We start from the raw sequence: 16,561 nt of genomic DNA, 5'->3' as shown, positions 1-16,561 counted from the left end.
GGAGCTTCAGGCAGCTCTAGCAACTCCCTTTTAAATATCCTCTCCAAAACACCGAGCGTTGGCGATCCATCATCTCTGTCTTCTCAGCCATTTGATCTGTTGCGGCTTTAATTTATTTGCCCAGCCTCAACTTCACCAGCGGTTGAGTGAGATCTTGGCTGGGGGAGGGAAAACAATATCACTTCATTGCCTCCCCCACCCCCATGGACTATAGGAGGCTGCCTTATACCATTCCTACAACATCAGATGCAGTATTATCCCCGGAGAGCCTTTCAACTGGTAGCCATCGCAGACTCAACCTGCGGCCTTGTGCCACGCTCTGCCACTGAGCGCCTTCAGAACAGGACCCACGGCGTCCACAAATCCAGGAGACACATGCGAGGGAGCCAAGCCACAAAACTGCCTCCAAACAAGAGAGGAAAGTAGGGAGGGATCAGAATTCAAAAAACAGGTATGAGTGCATCTAAGCCCCCCCCCCCCCCCCAGCCACCACAAAGGAAAACTGGAGCTTCAGGATCTATTTCACGCTTTTGGAATTGACGCACCACATTACAAAGGGGATGCACACAGACAGAAAGGGCTGCACCACTTGTCCCAGCGCCCTGCAAACCCCAGCCCACTCAAGACATATGTTGAAAGCGCTATGATGCCACGTCAGACAATCCTGGCTTTGTCCAGAGAACCTTGGGAGCTGTGGTTTGCAAAGGGTGCTGGCAGCTGCAGGGAGACCCCTGGTCCCCTCCCGGAGTGGTTTGATAAGCCCCCATCCCTGGGGACTGCAGCTCGGGGCACCATTGCAACGTTTTGGGATGCCAAGCAAAAGGGGAAAAGAAGAGCCTGGTGGTTCCGGCCAGTGGCCCATCTAGCCAGGTGCCTGTGGAAAACCTGCAAATTCGGACCCGAGCATCAGAACCCTCTCCCCTCCTGCGGTTTCCAGCAGCTGATAGGTGGAAGCATTACTGGAGGCAGAGCCTAACGGTTGTGGCTAGTAGTCCTTGTGGCTAGTAGCACCGATAGCTCCCTCCTCCATGAATTTGTCCAATCCTCTTTTAAAGCCACCCAAGGTGGTGGCCCTCCCTGGGCCAGGCCAAATTTGTCCCCTCAAACTGACCTTCCCTGATACAGAAAGAGGTGCTATCTTTAGAGACACTCTGGTTCAGAGCTGGGGGGGCGGGCAGGGGCTGACCCATCTACTACCTCCGGTGGAGGGAGTTTCATAGTTTAACTATGTACTACATAATGTCATGCACTGCCACCACGTTTCCCCTTGAGAGAGGTGTGAAACGTGGTATGGTTGTGCTGTGAGGATGGACAAAGGCAGGTCCAGCGCCAACGACAAGAAGAGCTTCTTTGGGCAGCAAATCCATTCGCAGAGGCAACATGTACCAATGGCTGCCAACTTCATGGGCCTTCAATGGGGTGTGTACAAACTCATGGGGGATGGGGTCATCAATGGCTCCTAGCTCCACTGTCAGAGGCAGGATGGTTGGGATCACAAGAAATCGTAGAGTTGAAAGACCCTGAGGGTCATCTAGTCCAGCCCCCTGCATTGCAGACATGGCAGCTGAAGTATCCGTGCCAAGACGGCCACCCAACCTCTGCCTGGAAGCCTCCAATGAAGGAGCACCTGCCATCTTCCAAGGGAGTCCGTTCCCCTGTCTTGCCCTTGGTTTGGGTCCCACCCTCAGGGAGAGGAGGGCGCTGCTTCTGCACTCAGCTTCCACTGCTGGAAGCAGGGTGAACAAGGCAGGCTGGAGTCTGACCCAGCTGGGATGCTGAACCCAAGGCACCAGGGGCGGCTCACCTGCTTCCTTGCTGGGGGTTTCCCCAAAACAACTGGCCATTCAGGATGGCAAGCAAACCTTCCAGTCCAAGCCAGGAGGGCCCTCAGTGGTCTGGGGGGACTCCCTGAGGTCAGAAGCAGTTTTACTGGTTTTACAGTTGACAATTTCTTAACTTTTCAGCTAACAAATTTTATCTTGTTTATAGGAAACCACAAAGATCTCTCCAACTCTGAGGAATAAAGGCCCCCAAACAATTCCTCTTTTTCTCCTCCCACTCTTTTATACCCCCCCCCCCCCCATTTCTGGACCAGAGAAACAGCCTCTTATCTGCTGGGATGTACCCACTAATTGGGTCGAGCAGCCTTGTCTTGTTCAGCTCGAGGAAGCTAAATCAAGGAAGTGCAGTGGCTGCAAACTAATTATATCTCCGGACTGCAGACTCCGTCTTGTCTTGCCAGTTATTGAGTTAGAAAAATGGTCCCCAGCCTCAATCTTCTCTCTCCCTCTCTCCCCGCACCCAGGTGCAGAAAGCCAGCAGCTTCTGCCCGCCCCCCTGGAGCTGGGGCTTGGGGCACACCCATCAGGGTGCCGAGGGCACAGTTAGGAAGGGGTCCATGCAAGAATCCAGCAAAGCAACCAGCTCACCCCCCCCCCAGCTGATGACTCCAGCCACATTTCACAGAACTGGAAGGGGGCCCCGAGGGTCCTCTAGTCCAGCCCCCTGCAATGACAAACATCAGGCTGCAGCCTAAACGCACAACTAGTTCCACCGAATCTGTGCTTTTCTGCCCCAGTTCCAGTTCCTGAGTCACGATGAACAGGCAAACCGATCTATCATTTGTTGCGGGAAGAGCTGCTTTGTAACATATACACGGCAATTCAACCCAATCCAGCCAGGTGCACCAGGCATCAAAAGCTACAGGCCTCTCTCACCACCTCCTCAGTGTGTTAACTTGTTATTCTCAACATGTGAATGGAGTTTAGCTACAGTCGCTGCAAATTTAATTCTTTGTAAGCCACTGATTTGGTAGCGTCATTCAGCAAGAGGCTTTGCTGGTTGCCCGGCTATTCCACTCACTGCACCCTGGGACTGGGGGCAGGCTTTATACCTGGGGCAGAAGAAGCAATAGCTCCTTCTTTGTGATGGAACTCTTCCGCCGTGGACAGAACTCTCCGTTTTGCATACCATCGGCAGGGCCTCAATATTTAAAATGATCCAGATTCTTAATCAACATTCCATGTCCAAGAGAACGCATGAAAATTAACTGTCAGTGCATATTTCTGCTTTCTTCACCTATTTTATTCTTGCAGTGGTGGAACAGGGCAAAGGCTGCCTGGAGCACACACACACCATCCCAATATTTCTCAGATACCTGATATTTCACCTGCAATTGCCTACATCTCTGGTCCCATGTGGTCTAGAAGCATGCTTTTGTTTAATTGGTCTTCTAAAACATCAAGTCGCTCTCGGATGACTAACTGCACACTCAATAACCCGCCTGGGGTCATAGATTAAAGCAGGGCACTAACACAGCTGGCAAATTATGGCATATGAGTAGGAGGGCCACTTCTTGCTCGTCCTGCCAGGTCCTGGGTATCCTGCAAGGTGCAACAGAGCCTGGCTGTGTGGGGCAGATGAAGCCCCTGAAGTGTAAGGTTTTACTGCTCTATTAGGCTTGCTCACCAACCACAAAGGCAGCTTTGCTCCCAGCTCCACCCCCCCCCCCGCACCCCATGGCACCCTTCTGCTGCTAAAAAAAAATGGCCTACAGAAGTTAGGCAGGTGAAACAAAAGGCTTTTTTTTTAAAAGGAGAAGCAGCTGGAAGGCAGAGCAGCGCAAGGATGGAAGGCCTTTCCCAGGCGACACCCAGAGGGGCAGGGATATCTTATGGACACATACTTCACTGTGACCGACCCCATGCGAAAGACATCTTCAGATATTTCAAGGGCTGTTGCATGGAGGGTGGAGCCAGCTTGTTTCTTCTGCTCTGGAGAGTAGAACCCAAACCAATGGATTCAAGTTGCAAGAAAGGAGATTCCAATTAAGTATCAGGAAGAACTTTCTGATGGTAAAAGCTGTTTGATAGAAGAACAGACTCCATCCTTGGAGGCTTCTAAGCAGAGGCTGGATGGCCCTCTGTCATGGCTGCACTGCAAGGGGGTTGGGCTAAATGACCCTCAGGGTCCCTTCCAACTCTACCATTCTATGATACTATGAGTCCACAAGACAGTTACGGGCTAGTAGGAATGGATCAGACCCATTTTTACCCCCAGTAACATATACACACAATGGAAGAGTGAACTGCCACCAAGAGACATTGGGCAAGTTTAAGAACACAAGAAGAGCCCTGTGCTCCACTGGATCAGGCTGGGGGGGGGGCATCTACCCCAGCATCCTGGTCCCAGCTGCCCGTAGGAAACTGGCAAGCAGAACCCAGGCTCACTCGCTCCTGTCACTTGGGATCCCTTCCAACTCTACCATTCTATTACTCTATGAACCTGTGTTTAAAAAACTCCATGGAAGGAGAGTCCAGCACCTTCTTCCAAAGGCGGAGTCCGTTCCATCGTCGAACAGCTCTTACTGCCAGGAAATTCCTCCTGGTACTTAGTCGGAATCTCCTTTCCTGTAGCTTGAAGCCACTGGTTTGAGTCCCACCCTCCAGACCAGGAGAAGCTCCATCTTCTGTGTAACTCCGGCTCCTCAGTTGCCCTTTTCTGCAACTTTTATTGAACTAAATGGCCAAGGAAGGTCGGAATCAGTTAAAGCACTTGAGGTGGCCCCTGCAGAGATCACCAGAAATCATCTGGCCTTTCTGCGGGGGTGGGAGGAGGCTGGGGCGCCGGGTGGGGGTGGCACGACAGCCCTGCTGCTCCGTCTCCTCGTTGGCAAGAGGAGTCTCCAGGGCAATAAAAAATCCCCAGCAGGCTCTTGTCGGTTTCAGGTCATTAACTTGTTTTTATTGGAAGCTTGTTTACAGCCAGCCATAAAGAGATGCGTTTGTGCGCCTCTCCAGGAAAAAGCCACCGCGAGACCCTGAAATGGAGGGAGGGAGGGAGGACGAAAGAGGGGGGGGGGGGACAGGATGGGACTGAGCTGCTGCATTCATGGCTTCCGGCCCAGCGCAGAGCTGCGTTTTCCCCTCCAGACACCCCACAAGCCCTGGTTTTGCATTTGCAATAAACGCAAAGGGAAGCAAAGGCACCTTGTTTGGCCTGTGACTGGTTGCCCACTGAAGATACGGCAGAAGAAGAGGGTTAAATAAAAGCCCCAGTTGGGGGCACTTCTGCTCCCCAGAGACCAAGCTAGCTCCTTGCAAAAGGAGCCAGGGAGCACCCAGGGGACAGTCATAATCACCTCCAGGTGACAAAGAGGGGCAGGTATTTACAAGGCGTTGTTTTAAGGACCCCCACCAGCTCACAGAAATGGAATTGTGCTGCAATCCTCCCACAGCATTTACTGCAAGGTGGTGGTGGGGGGGGGGGGCAATCACTGGATGCTCAATTTCTAAAATAATAAGTGCTGGGCCTCAAAACCTCTAGGAGGAAGGGAGCATTTCCATTACAGCTACAAAATCAATGCAATGCACAAAACAGCAAGAAAGCCACAGCTCTAGAATCAGGGCAGGACAACCGCACATGTACAGAGACACCCTTTTAACCTTCCCATGTGTCCCACCACAGCCCTCTAGGGGAGCCGTAACGGGAGGAGATAATGGAAGCCACCAAGCTACGAGGATGGACAAAAGCTGGGCTAATGCGCCCCTGGCTTAATTCCAGCAGCCGATGAGGACCAAGGACTTTCAAACTGGGGCTCCTGATGCTCATTATTTGGCTGCTTCTTACCAAGGAGCAAAGCAACTTTTCCAGAAATGGCCCCCAGGCAGTTCAGTGGCCCCTGGGGCTCTGTGTCCTTCCCCCAAGAAGCCAGACACCCTTTGGGCTGTAGGCTTCCCCCTTTTAACCAGAGACAGCATCCATCATCTGCCATTCAGGAAAGATCTGTCTTGAGCGAGGAATCTGCACACCTTTCCGTCTTTAGTAGCTCACAGCCCTGGGGGCCACATCTGGCTGTGTGCATCTTCAAGAGGTCATCCTAACCTCCCCCCCCCCCCCCGTCAGCTTATTAGCTAAGTGAGGTAACGTTCAGCCCAACTCTAAGTGCGTCCACAGCCTCTGGCCAAGAGAGAATTTCATGTGCCCCGGTGGAAGGGTGCACTCGGGGTCACCAAGAGACCCATAACAGGCTTAAACAAACATCTCCCCCCCCCCCCCCGGCTTTTAATGCCATGTCACAAGGAAAGGGAATCCAATTTGGCCTCCCAGCCAGAGGCGTCTGCAAACTTCTGGCAGCTGGAGGAAGCTTTCATATCAGATCCAAAGTAGGAACCTGTAACTGGCTCTCAAGGACAGAGGCCGCTGCACCTGCCTCCCAGCGCCTTCCGTAGACCCTTAAAAGGAGGAGCTGCTACTTGAAGTCCTCCCCGTGGCTCTCTCTTTCTTTTCATGTTTTTGTGGGGGACAATCTGCTGCCTTTTGGGCAGGAAAATGAATGCCCTCAAATACTCTGGAAATGTTACTCTTCTGTCTCATTCTCACCGCATTTATATTGCTACGTGTTTATCCGCACTTGAATTGTTTGTGAGCCGCCTCGGGGTCTCCTCTGGGCAGAAAGACGGCGTATGAATAAATCATAACTTGCTATGGCGTATCAGAAAAAGGGAAAGAAAAGGTAGCCCTTCTGGGTTGTGGGGGCTCCCTGCACATGGAGGAGTTGACACTCCACCCACCCCCATTTCGGAGTCTCCTTGGGGGCGGCAGTAAGGTGGCTGGCTGCATGTTTAGGGAGTGTCCCAGTGGCTCCATGGCATCCCGTGAGGAGGCACAAGGCAGGATTTCCCACCTGCTTTGGGAGGAGGCGAGGCCATTCACTCAGACAGGGTCACAACAGGCACCCCCACCCTGGGTGGAGCCTTCAAAATTATTCAATTCCCCACAGTACTGAAAGTCCGGAGACACACCCAGGAAGGTAAACGGGGTTCAGTTACGCCTTTGAGTCTGGATGACTCAATCCATTTTGAAGGATACTTGGGGATCCCAATCCGTTTTAGACCTGGTGAGGTCCGTGCAAGAAAAGACCAGCCGCTCAGGATTCCAGAATCTAAGAAAAGGAGGCACAATCTCACTGGGCCCTGACCTCCAGAACACGGGGGAAAAGGGACTTGGGCCAACTTGACAATGGGATCAAGCAAAGATCAATTCAGTGACAGCATTTTGCTTCATTTCAAAAGAAAGGCATTTGAATGCAACTGAATGCAACCCGCCCCCCAGTTATTAACAGTGGGGGTAGGGCTACCCCAATACACCTGTCGCATGCACTTTCACCCTTCACCTGCAGACTCCTGGGATGTGTGAATCAAAAAGACCACCGGCTCCTTCATACTTTCTTTTTAAAGTGCTTTCTTAGAAGGCCTTCTTGGTGGTGGCGCCCTCCCTGTGGAACACCATCCCTTCAGATGTCAAGAAGATACATAACTTTTAGAAGACACCTGAAGGCAGCCCTGTATTGGGAAGTTGATGCTTGATATTTTAATGTTTTATATATGCTGTAAGTCACCCAGAGTGACTGGGGAATCCCAGCCAGATGGGCAGGGTATAAATAATAAAAAGGTTGTATTAATTAATTAATTAATTAATTAATTCTCAGTCAAAACAACAAGAGCTTTCTCCATCCTGGAGTACTTTCAACCCAACATCTTTCTTCATTTTCTCCAAACTGGAGGTCTATTGAAGCACAGTATCATTTCACTTAAATCCTCAGCGGAGCAGCTGAGGGGAAAGGAAACACCATGATTTTTACATTTTGGGGGTTCAGTTATTTAACATCCAGCTCATGTGGCAAAGGGATTAAATGTTGGGCAGGACAGCTCAGATCCTGGGCCAGGTACTTGCTGGCACACTGGATGGCCCGCCCCAGAGGGCTGTGGTGAGGATACACCAGAAAAGCATCAAGCTCTTTTGACAAAAGGAATGAGGGCAGGAGGTCTCTGGGTGGGCACATCCAGTTAAAAATATTTTGGGACAGCAAAGGCAAGAAGACGGAGGGGAAATTCTTCTCTGTCCAAGAACTTCAGACACTCCTGCTCCGACTGGACTTGGCAAATAATAATAATAATAATTTATTTAGTTTTTTGAATTTTTATTTTATGCACTTTCAAAGACCTATAATACACATCTTACATTTTCATTCTCTAATTTCTTATGAAAAGACTTCCACCTCCATGGTTCTTTTTCCCCCCTGCATATATTTTATACCACCCAATTCATTTTATACATTTAGTAATTTTTTTTTTATACCCTATCCATTTGACTGGGTTTCCCCAGCTGGGCTAATGATCTGGGAAAGGGCATAACTCACTCAGTGGTAGAGCAGTTGCCTTGCATGCAGAAGGACGGACCCAGGTTCCATCCCCGGCATCTAAGAGAGACCCATTTGAAACTCTGGGGAGCTGCTGCCAGTCAGTGTAGGCAATACTGAACTAGAAGGACCATTGGTCTGTGTCAGATACTACAAAACCGGGGGGAGGGAGGGAGACTTAGATGCAGATAGGGGTGCAGCCTTCAGCAGCCTTGGTAGCCTCTAGCTGCAGGCTAAAACATTTAGGGGCACTAGGTGAGCAAAGGTTGCACAACCAAAGTAGAAATAGCATCCCTGCCGCAAACACTACAACACCTCAAAGAGGTGCGCTTTTTAGGAGACATTATTAGGCAGCAGGCTGATAATCATGGCAGACCCCTCCTTGGGGGTTGAGCAATCATGGGAGATGCAAGCAAGTGGTGCTGCCCCCCCCGCCCCCCGTGCCAGGCACTGACCAGCCGGCCATTTCTCCTCCTCTTCTCCCTTGCCTTGCCCTTTTCTTTGCAGTGCCAGGCAAACACAAACAGAGATACTGAGCGGCACAATAGCTCTTGACACACAAATAGGTTAACATAATAAAGCCAGCTTTAGCCAGCTCACTCGAGGGAGAAAAGCAATTCTCGAGCAAGCAGGAGATAATAAAAGCAGGGGCTTTTGTAAGCCTGCCTCTCTGCCGCATTTGCAGACAGGAATCGTTGTTTGATTGAATTACCTTGCAGGAATATTAGCTTTTTCCAAAGAATGCACCAGGCAAGAGAAAAAGGAGAGAAATGTCCTTCCTCTCTCGCTCCTTCGCTTGCCTGGAAAGTCCTGAATGCAATTTGTCATTTATATTTGGCATAGCAGCTTGTCCAGAGAGTCACATATTTTCTCAAGGCATTAGCAACAGGCCAGCTCTTTCCTCCTTTACAGGCCTGCAAGGGATCAAAGCCGAGTTTTTGACCCCATCAGGATATGCCCCTTAAGTACTAGTTGCCACAGAGAAAGACGACCAACTGTGGTTGTTCAGGAACAAGAAGGCACTCTGCGTGTGGGCAGGAGGACAGGGGGCAGGGGGGAGCCTCATGCACCATACAAAGGACTCAGGAAAGTCGCTGGTGCAACTGAAAGAACCCCTTATAAAGAATCCCTGTTTACTCAGACCTCCGCTTTCCCCTTTCTCCATTTTAGACTGTTAAGTATCCTCCTGTACTCTGAAGTGCTGTAATAAGCTCAAGATCATTATTTTCAAATAAAAAACAAACCCATATATGCAACCTGGAGAAGGATGCAAAATGGGCTGCAATTGGGTAACACATTTTAAATTATTCTTAAAATGACATTAGCTGTGTTTTCTTTTCAGTACAGAAAAAAGTTAAGCATGTTTTCACGGTGGATGGCAAAAATCTAGCTTCTCCGCTTACTCGGAGGCTTAGTAAGGGCAGCTGGCAAGGCAGGCAGACCAGGGCAGCCATTAATGGCCCCCACACCTGCAGCCTTTACACCCAGCAAAGGCACATTCAGCCACTTGACACGACTCTCTTGCAAGCAGGAGCAGCGGGAACTCAGAAATGCCCCTCCACTGCCTCTCCACTCCAGGGAGGAGTAGCAGGTTTGCTGCACATAAGAGTTCAGAGCAGGGGGCCCCACACTTTCCCCAGCCACTGCCCCCCTTGGCTTCATGAATTCACCCCAAGTGCCCCCTCCCCTGATTCAGAATAGTGGTCTGCAGGACCCACCAAGGAAGATAGTAACACAATAAAATTCAAAACTGCAACAATGCATTACACCTTTACTGCAAAATCTAATTAAAACTACTTAATCTAATTAATACAATGAAACTGATGGATGTGATCCGGTGATACCAGCTTTTCAGAGTCTGATAGCCATTTACGCCGTCAGCACCCCCCTCCCCCAAGGGCCAGAAGTAGTCACTTTGGCAGCCTTAGCAACTGGGTTGCAGGATCAGGACTCTTCCAAAGTGAAAGGCCATCAAATTCCTAACAAGTTCTGAGCGCTACTCTCAACTGAAATCCGCTTTGTAAAGAAATCTTTCCTTATCCTCACACATGGAAAGAGGAGGTGGTGTCAGGGAACAAGGAAGGTGGGCTACTGAAGTCCCATTTCACTAGTCAAGCACACGGCCAACGTCTTTTTAAAAAATAATATTTTTATTAAAGATTTCTTGGTTTACAAAGGTATGTGCAATGTCTCTTTTTTCAAGTTACGTTTTCTACAGATCAGTTTCATTTGCTGAGACATTAGTGTTACCTTAGGAAGAAAAGGGGGGAAGGGTGAGTTTTGCCTTCCTGCAGCCCCGGATCGCTACCCAGCGGCTCAGAGCCTTGCATTTTTAATGGCCCTCCCTCTTCAGGCTTGAAATATCTTGCAGCATGAAACTGAGAGGTGGGACTTGGAAGCGGAGATTTATCGACCTGTTAAAACCGGAGATGGATCTTTATGCAGGGAAAAGAAGGGGCAGGTGCCACTTGGGGAGACAGACCCACCAAATTCTTGGAGCCTTTCAAAAGGTGTATGAAGTTGAAGGAAGCCAAGGGTTTTATTTGGTTCCAAATGATCAGATCTATAATCTGCAGGCATCGTCATTATCAAGAGGTTCCAGCACAGGAGGAGGAAATGAGCTGAGATTTCGCTACAAATCCAAATAAACTCTCTCCCTCTTTCCATTTCCCCAACTATTTCAAGGTTTTTATACATGCAACTCCACCACTGCCCAAGGAGCTTACAACCTTAGAAGCTACCATTTACCTTAGTTTCTCCCCCCCCCCCACCCTTTTTGGTTTGTTTTATCATTTCATATACATTAGCTCAGTCAGCAGAGCCCAAAAGTCTTAATCTGAGGGTCCTGGGTTTGATTCTCACGGTCCCTTCCAACTCTGCCATTCTATGGCAATCTTGTTCCAGCCTCACAACAGCCCTGTGAGGTATGCTGGAGGGGGGGGGGGGGGAGCTAAGGCCACCATAGAGCGTTATGGCTGAGAGAGGCCAAATCCATGCAAAACACTTACAAGGCAGCACTGGGGGGGCAAGTCCAGCCCCCCCTTCTTGCTTGCTTGGATGGATGCAGCACAGAGAGAAAAAGCAGACTTGTAGTAAAAAGGCAAAACGCACATTTGTTGCTGTGCCCACTTTTGCTCGTGGCCCTGGAAGGCCCCCCAGCACAGAATGTGGCCCTCAGACCACAGGTTCCTCACCCCATAGCTACCATCTTTCACTCAAGTGACTTAAGTCGGGTTAAAAAGTACGCAGGCTTTAAAAGTTCACAAGCGCTGGGCTATTTGGAAAGCAGGTTTCTCCTTGCGAAAATGTATTCAGCCACTAAGCCAACCTGTTCCATCTGCGCCAGAAATGTTGCTCCCTTCACATTTCACCTAGCAAAGCACCTACAAAGCCTGAAAGCTTACATACTTTTGCTCCAACCTAAGTTTCTAAAAAATGAATAATAACTACTTTACATATGGTTTTTATCTGCCAACTAAGGTCTGCAATTAGCCCACGGTGGAAAACTCCAGACACCAGCTTAAAAAAATAAAATTTTAAATCTGGCTTTGGCACCCAAGGACCATGGACGCTGATAGAACATGAAGGTGGTCTTTCCCGTCCCTCAATTTAGCTAGTCTTAAACTACAAAGCAAGGGACGCGCGTGGCGCTGTGGGTTAAACCACAGAGCCTAGGACTTGCCGATCAGAAGGTTGGCGTTTCGAATCCCCACGAGAGCTCCTGTTGCTCGGTCCCTGCTCCTGCCAACCTAGCAGTTCGAAAGCACGTCAAAGTGCAAGTAGATAAATAGGTACCGCTCTGGCGGGAAGGTAAACGGCATTTCCGTGCACTGCTCTGGTTCGCCAGAAGCGGCTTAGTCATGCTGTACGCCGGCTCCCTCGGCCAATAAAGCGAGATGAGCACCGCAACCCAGAGTCGGCCACGACTGAACCTAATGAACCCTTTACCTTTTAAGCTACAAAGCAAGGAGCATAGGTCTGTTCAAAGGCCAGAATATTTACATATCAGCTCCTAACACTGAGTTATAAACCACAGCTTCCGGCTCTGCTGCCACACCACATCCACGTGGATCCACAGCATGGGAGCACATTGCAGAAAATGATTGTGGCAGGAGGACGTTTAATCCAGGCTTCGCCAACCTGGTGCCCTCCAGACGTTTTGAAGTGCAGCTCCCAACCAGCCCAGAAAAGCACCCTGGCCTTGTGCAGCAGGCATAAGTCCATCTCCTAGAACCTGCAGGTCAGAGCACCCGATGCAACTGGGCAGGTGCTTCTCGCTGTGAGCTCCAAAGTTCCTGGCTGCAAGAGACACCATCTCAAGACCAGCTGGGGAATGCAGGAAGCCGCCTTGGCCCACCTGGCTCAGTGCTCCAGGGTTTCAGGCAGGGCTGCTCTCTTGCTGAGCCACGGGGAGAGGAGGAGGCTGGGGTCCTTAAGTCCAGAGTTTGCCACTGGGGGAACCAGCAGCCAGGAACGCTACTCTCCAGTTAAAACCACTTTACTGACATCTGATCTGAACCCAGGCACAATTCAAAGTGCTGCTGATGACCAGTAAATCTATGGCCTGAACCTGCCCGGGTGCAAAGATCCTCAGGGGAGCACCTTCTCTCAGTCCCCTCAGCACCAGATGCTGGTGGGGATGCGAGAGCAAGCCTTTTCTACAGCTGCTCCCAGAAGGCGGGATTCCCTCCCAAGAGAGGCCAGACGGGCTCCCTCTTTTGTGTCTTCCTGGAAGAGGCCTCTGGAAAGGGAGGTGCAGGCAGCGCTGACCACTGGGCAGCTGTCAGGGCAAACTGCTGGCTCTAAACGGGGTCTGGTGTATTACAACTGTTGGTTTTTTAAACTAGCTTTTTTCGCTACTTTATATTTTATAACGTTAAGAATGTACTGGCCACGGGCCAATAACGTTCCTGACATTGCGTGGGTAATTAGACCCTTGGAAGGAGAGCCATGCTCTGCAGGAACCTGGGGAAGGGCTGCCCCGTTCTATGGAAAAGCTTCCCTGCCCGCTGACGCCTCCTGGAAATGTTCTGACAGGCTTCCCCAGCTGGGTAAAGGGGTCTTCACCACTTGCCAGGACACCAGTCTTGTTTTTAAAGGTACTGGTTGTTTTTATGCTTTTAACTGTTTGTCATTATCTTATGGGTAAATCGCCTTGAGACAATGGCATAGAAGGCGATTAATAAATGCCACTAATAATAAATAATAACAATGGTGCTGTTTTTAAACATTGGAAGCCACCTTGAATGGCAATTTGGGGGAAAGGAAGGGATATAAATAAATTAAATACAAAGACCAGTCGCATCTGACACAGCTCCCCTTATCTCCATTCACAGGCACGGGCAGCTTCTTCGGCCCCTCCATCCCTGGTCATTTGCACCGCCTCTGCCTCTTCAGACCCAGAATTACTGTGTGCAGCCCAACCCATCAGGCACTATGCAGAGACTGCACTTTTAAAAAAAATAGGGGGGTGGGGGAATAAACACATTTACTGTAAGCTCCTTTCATGGAAAGATAAGGGCCAGCTGGAAGGTGAGCTGTATTGCAAGGGGATGGGGAGATAATGTTTGCTGCATTTGTTTGTGCCTCTCACAACACAGCCAAGCAAACTCCTACTTCTCAGAGCTTGTTCTTTCTTAAAAGATTCCGGATTCAAGGATGGGCATGATCTTAGCAGGAAATTAGCCCCTCATGTGGGCACAACAAACAAAAATGCAGGTTCTGGAAAGCCTCCACCTCCTCCGGCAAAATGGGATTTCTCTTAATCTACAGACTAAATGAGGAAACTGAGGGACATCAAGAAGATCATCTCCCTGCTGGGTCAAACCCACTGAGTCCAACACTGAGTCCTGTTCGCGGGACTTGCCAGCCAGGTGCCCCCAAGCTCTGCCTCTACCTCCCCGCCCCCTCCCCGCCATCATGGCAGACTGCCCCTGCACATGGAGGTTTGCTTCTCAACAGCCAGGGAACTGCCCCCCCCCCCCCGGCATTTTATCTAAGGTTCCAAAGGCAGAATTGCTTTGGTGGACCAGACCAGCAACCAGCTGCAAGCCAGGCAAAAGCCTTTTGCCCGCCCACCCCCTCTGCTCACAAGAGGCTCAGGTAGTTCCACAGCAGGGGTGGCAAACGTGTGGCCCTCCAGAGGCTGCTGAAGCATCATCTAAAGCCAATGTGCCCAAGTTAGGGGCAATGGGCATTCAGGAGCACAGCAGCATGCAAGTTTGTGAAGCGTTCAATAATTTAATTTTTAAAAGGGGGGTCCAGCTACATCTGCAGCCCCCCCCCCCCCGTTACACATCTCTGCGAAGGAGGCCAACAGTCTACTTGTCAACCCTCCACTCTGTTCAAAAAAATATTGTATTATTCAAGACAGCAGATTTCCTCTCGCTACCAAAAACCCCTCCATTTACATGTAATGCCAAGAATCCCTAACAGTAGCCTAAAAAGAAAATCAATGTACTGCTGAGGTGGGTTGGTTGAGATCTCCCTTGCTCTCCATCCCACTGCGGCCATGAGGATGTGTCAGCAACATTTACCCTTTTCATTAAAAGCACCCCTGTGCTCCTTTAGAAATTAAAAACCACAGGTACATGCCCACCTCCAGCTCCTGCCCCAAGGAGGACCAAGGGGGGTGGGGCACGTGGGCAGACCAGCCTCTCCACACAGATCACAGACTTGCAGAGTTGGAAGGTACATCCAATCCCCCCCCACACGTTCCCAGGGTGGGGGGCAGGTGATTTCCAACACACACAAGGCTTGCCAGGTAATCAAAGAAAACACCACTCTCTTGTCAGTTCTGAGAAAGCTTCACTACACTTTCACCGGCCTAAGCAGAAGCAATTCTGCCACTCATTCCAATTTTATGGGGGAGGGGAGCAGATTAATCATCCAAAGGAAAGATTTCCAGCCCTTTACCCCAAAGTGAGAGATTCCATAGCATGCAATAAGAGGCCCCCTGGTAGTCTCAGGAAAAATAAGTAGCCAAATTGCAGAGCCTCTTCTCCTCCCCCCCCCCCCCGCCCCGCGAAAAAGGCTCTTCCAGGCAGGCAAGGAGATTCCCACTGCCCCTGGGCCAAAGCACCCTTTTCCGGCGCCCCCCGAGGCACCTGCAGCTCAGCCAGCAAGTTCACCCCCCTTCTAGCAGGAGCAGCATGGGCGCAGCAGAATGTCCCTGCCCCCCATGAAGCAAGGCAGATGGGACGGCAGCAAGGAGTTCTTGTGGGGCTGGGGGGCCACAGGTGCCCTTTGGCTGGGGTGACCTTGGGGCCGGCACTTCGCATTTCTCGGCTCAACCCACCTGGCAGGGCTGTCGCGAGCCCCGAAAAGATGCGTGTCAACTAGTAGGCAGCTTGGTGGCAAAAAGAGAACACGACCAAACGCTCCGAGTGGCTAACAAAAGGCGCGAGGGAAAACCCCGAGGAAGAGAGGAGGGGGCGAGGCGGCCCTGCCACCCGGGAAGGATGGGCCAGCGGCAGCCTCCTCTCTCCCGCCCCGAGGCCGGAGCCCCGTCGCCCCGCGACCCTTACCCGGCAAGCGCCGCCGCCGCCGCCACTGGCGCGCTCCTCCTCTTCAGGCCGCCCCCGGCGGGAGCAGCCGGCGCGTCCGGGGAGCCATGGAGCCGCGGCGGGGAGAGAAGGAGGTCCTGGCCGGAGAGCGCGCGAGGCGGAGGTCCAGGGCGGCCGAGTCGGCGCGGGGTCAGGCGACGCGCAGCAGCAGCAGCAGCAGCAGGCGCCGCCGCAGGCGCCGCGGGCCGGGCCGCCGCCGCCGCCCCCGGGCATGGGCCGCCGCCTCACGGGCAGCGAGGGCCGCGCCGCGGCACGGCGGGCCGGGGGAGCCAGCCGCCCGCCGCGCTCCTCTCCCGCCGGGGCCGCGCGCCGCCCGGCCGAGGCGACATGGAGGGCGGGCGGCGGCGGCAGCGGGGGACGCCGCCGGGCGGCTGCTCCCTTTGTGTGCGCCCCGACCCTCGCCGGCCGCCGGGGCGCAGGAAGGGCGCCGCGCCCCAACCGGCGGCCAAGGGCGCTCCGGGCGACGCCGGCTGAAGGCGGCTTCTCCGACTCCGGCGCCCAGGAAGGCGAGCGGCGCCCCAGCTGCCCCGGCGCGGAGCAAACCGAGGACGAGGCGGCGGCGGCTTGGCGTTCCCTGGAAGCGGCGAGGGCGCGGCGGCGGCGGCGGCGCTGCAAAGCCCAAATCCGGTTTTCGGCGAGGCTAGGCGGCAGCCGGGTCCTGGCGGCTCCGCATCCCCGGAGGCGGCTCCACGGGCGGGCCTCCGGCCTCCGGCTGGCTGCCCGGCTGGCGGCGGCGGCGGCGCTGCGGCTGCTTCCTGGCCCGCTCCGTCCGCGGCGGCGGCTCCGGCGACACTGA

General features: G+C 52.2%; 1 protein-coding gene across 1 annotated transcript in view; it reads right to left on the bottom strand.

Moving 5' to 3' along the window:
• Positions 1-15,889, bottom strand: part of FAM222A (family with sequence similarity 222 member A) — a 96,885-nt gene extending 80,996 nt beyond the window's left edge. Inside the window, exon 1 of the mRNA XM_083407323.1 lies at positions 15,727-15,889. The gene's annotated coding sequence lies outside the window, so the exon portion shown is untranslated. The remainder of the gene's footprint in view (positions 1-15,726) is intronic.
• Positions 15,890-16,561: the final 672 nt, after the last annotated feature.

The sequence above is a fragment of the Podarcis tiliguerta genome, assembly GCF_965153285.1.
Source record: "Podarcis tiliguerta genome assembly, chromosome: 13".
NCBI classification, from domain to species: Eukaryota; Metazoa; Chordata; class Lepidosauria; order Squamata; family Lacertidae; genus Podarcis; species Podarcis tiliguerta.
This window is presented reverse-complemented; position numbering and strand designations above follow the sequence as displayed.